At 42.2% G+C, this 3,146-nt stretch overlaps 1 pseudogene; it reads right to left on the bottom strand.

Moving 5' to 3' along the window:
• Positions 1-2,650: 2,650 nt before the first annotated feature.
• LOC112813267 (U6 spliceosomal RNA) lies at positions 2,651-2,748 on the bottom strand (annotated as a pseudogene).
• Positions 2,749-3,146: the final 398 nt, after the last annotated feature.

Here is a 3,146-nt window from a genome sequence, read left to right as displayed (position 1 = left end):
TAAACGAAATCCTACAATATGTGGCCTTTTATTTCTGCTTACTTTCATTTAGCATAACATTTTCAAGGTTTACTATCCATGGCTCAATAATATTCCATTGTATGGATACATCACATTTTATTTGCTCATTCATTAGCTGATGGACTAATCCATCAGCTGGGTTGTTTCCAATCCCTAGCTACTATGAATAATGATGCTATGAATCCTAGTGTACAAGATTTTGTGTGGATATAATGCTTAAATCTATTACACATACCCAATGCTTCTCTTGGGTATTTACTTAGAATTGCTGGATCATATGCTAATTCTATATTCAACTTTTTGAGAAACTGCCAAACTGTTATTCAAAGCAACTGTACAATTTTACATACCCAGGAGCATTGTATAAGGGTTCCAATTCACATTCTTACCAACACTTGGTATTGTCTGTTGTTGTTTTTTTGTATGTGGCATCTCAATTTTTTTTTTTTTTTTTAGGTTATCTGACAGAGAGAGAGCACAAGCTGGAGGAGCAGCAGGCAGAGGCAAAGGGAGAAGCAGGCTCCCCGCCGAGCAGGGATCATGATGCGGGGCTCCATCCCAGGGTCCCAGGGTCATGACCTGAACCGAAGGCAGATGTTTAACCGACTGAGCCACCCAGGTGCCCCTCTCAATGTGATTTTGATGTGCATTTCCTCAATAACTATTGATATTAAGTATCTTTTCATGGGCTCATTGGCAATTTGTGTATTTCTTTGGAGAAATGTCTCTTCAGATCCTCTGCCCATTTTTTTTTTTAAAGATTTTATTTATTTATTTGAGAGAGAGAATGAGAGACAGAGAGCATGAGAGGGAGGAGGGTGAGAAGGAGAAGCAGACTCCCTGCTGAGCAGGGAGCCCGATGTGGGACTCGATCCCGGGACCCCAGGATCATGACCTGAGCCGAAGGCAGTCACTTAACCAACTGAGCCACCCAGGCGCCCCATTTTTTTTTTTAATTGATTCATTTGAGACACAGAGATACAGAGAGAGAGAGAGAGCATGAGCAGGGGGAGAGGCAGAGGGAGAGGGAGAAGCAGGCTCCCCACTGAGCAGGGAGCCCGATGTGGGGCTTGATCCCAGGACCCTGGGATCAGGACTTGGGCCAAAGGCAGACCTTAACCATCTGATTCACCCTGGTGCCCCCTCTCTGCCCATTTTTAAATTAGGTTACTTGTCTTTTTATTATTGAGTCCTAAGAGCTTTTTTCTTTTTAAAGATTTCATTTATTTATTTGACAGAAAGAGACACAGTGAGAGAGGGAACACAAGCAGGGGGAGTGGGAGAGGGAGAAGCAGGCTTCCCGCTGAGCAGGGAGCCTGATGTGGGGCTCGATCCCAGGACCCTGGGAGCATGACCTGAGCCGAAGGCAGACGCTTAATGACTGAGCCACCCAGGCGCCCCGAGTCCCAAGAGTTCTTTAAATATTCTGGATACTAGACATTTATCAGATGTATGATTTGCAATTATTTTCTTCCATTTTTGGGTTATCTTTTTTTTCTCTTACTAGTGTCCTATAAAGTACAAAAGTTTAAAAATTTTAATTGAATTCAATTTATCTTTTTTTTCTTTTGTTGCCTGTTTTCGGTGTCATATCTAAGGAACAAATGTCTAATCTGAAGACAAGGACATTTAAGACTTCTTATGTTTTCTTTGTAGAGTTTTTACAGTTTAGATCTTACATGTAGGTCTTTGGTCTATTTAGAGTCCTTTTTTCCTTTTTCCTTAAGAGCAGTTTTAGATTCACATCACCTTTCATATATGGTATGGAGATGGGGTCCAGCTTCATTCTTTTACACGTAGCTATCCAATTGTCCCAGCACCATTTGTTGAAAATAAATTGAGCATAGATGCCTGGGTATATTTCTTGACTCTTAATTGTATTCCACTGGTCTATCCTTAGCTGGTACCACACTATTTTGATTACTGTAGCTTTGTAGTAAGTTTCAAAAATCAGGAACTGTGAGTCCTTCAGTTTTGTTCTTTTCTTCCAAGATTGTTTTGGCTTCCCTTGGCCCTTTGCATGCCTATAGGAATTGTAGGATCAGTGTGTCTGTTTCTGCAAAGAAGGCAGTTGAGATATCGATAGGGACTGCACTGAATCTGTAGATCATTTTCGAGAGCATCTTTTTTTTTCTTTTAAAGATTTATTTATTTATTTGAGAGAGAGTGCACATGTGAGTTGGGGAAGGGGCAGAGGGAGAGAATCCTTCAAGCAGACTCCCCACTGAGCAGGGAGCCCAAAGCAGTGCTTGATCCCAGGACCCAAGATCATGACCTGCGCCAAAACTAAGAGCCAGCTGCTGAACTGGCTGAGCCACCCAGGTGCCCCTGAAGAGTATGTTAACAATATTAAGGCTTCTGGTCCATTTATTTAGGTTTTTCTTAATTTCTTTCAACAATGTTCGGTATACAAGTCTTCTACTTCTTTTGTTGAATCTATTCCTAAGTATTTTATTCTTGATGCTATTATAAATTGGATTATTTTTTTAACTTCATTTTCAGAGAAAATGTCTTTTTACTTCATTGGGAGCAATTGGAATTCTCTGTGGTTACTGTTGTTTTACTTCGTAACACTGACTGACCACAAGGCCTTCTGTGGGCAGGTATCCAAAGTCTGGATCTTTCACGGACACATGTGCGGCCCTTTTGCGTGTCACCCTTGTGCAGAAGCCATGCTAATCTTCTGTGTTGTTCCAATTTTAGTATATGTGTTGCCAAAGCAAGCACTGTGTGAGCCCTTACCGGCCCCCACAGATCTCCACAGAGCATAGTTCTCTTGGTACAGGATATCAATCTCCAGTTCCAGGATTCCAACTTTGCCACTCATGGCCCACTGGCACATCCCATAGCCTCTTTCTGGATTTTCTTTCTTGCAGTATGCATCCTCTTTTTTTGGGGGGGGGTTGGTTCAAGAGAGATAGCTCAAATATAGCTAGCTCCCACTGTGTTTACTTGACTGGCAGGAGCTTACTTTCCAGATATATATATTTTAAGATTTAATTTATTTGTCAGAGACAGAGAGAGAGTGAGAGCGAGCACAAGCAGGGTGAGTGGCAGGCAGAGGGAGAAGCAGGCTCCCCGCTGAGCAGGGAGACTGATGAGGTACTCGATCCCAGGACCCTGGG

The sequence above is a fragment of the Callorhinus ursinus genome, unplaced genomic scaffold, assembly GCF_003265705.2.
Source record: "Callorhinus ursinus isolate GAN/ISIS: 27379988/994484 unplaced genomic scaffold, GSC_fseal_2.0 scaffold2, whole genome shotgun sequence".
Lineage (NCBI taxonomy): Eukaryota > Metazoa > Chordata > Mammalia > Carnivora > Otariidae > Callorhinus > Callorhinus ursinus.
The sequence above is the reverse complement of the archived record's forward strand: the minus strand, read 5'-3'. Positions and strand labels throughout refer to the sequence as shown.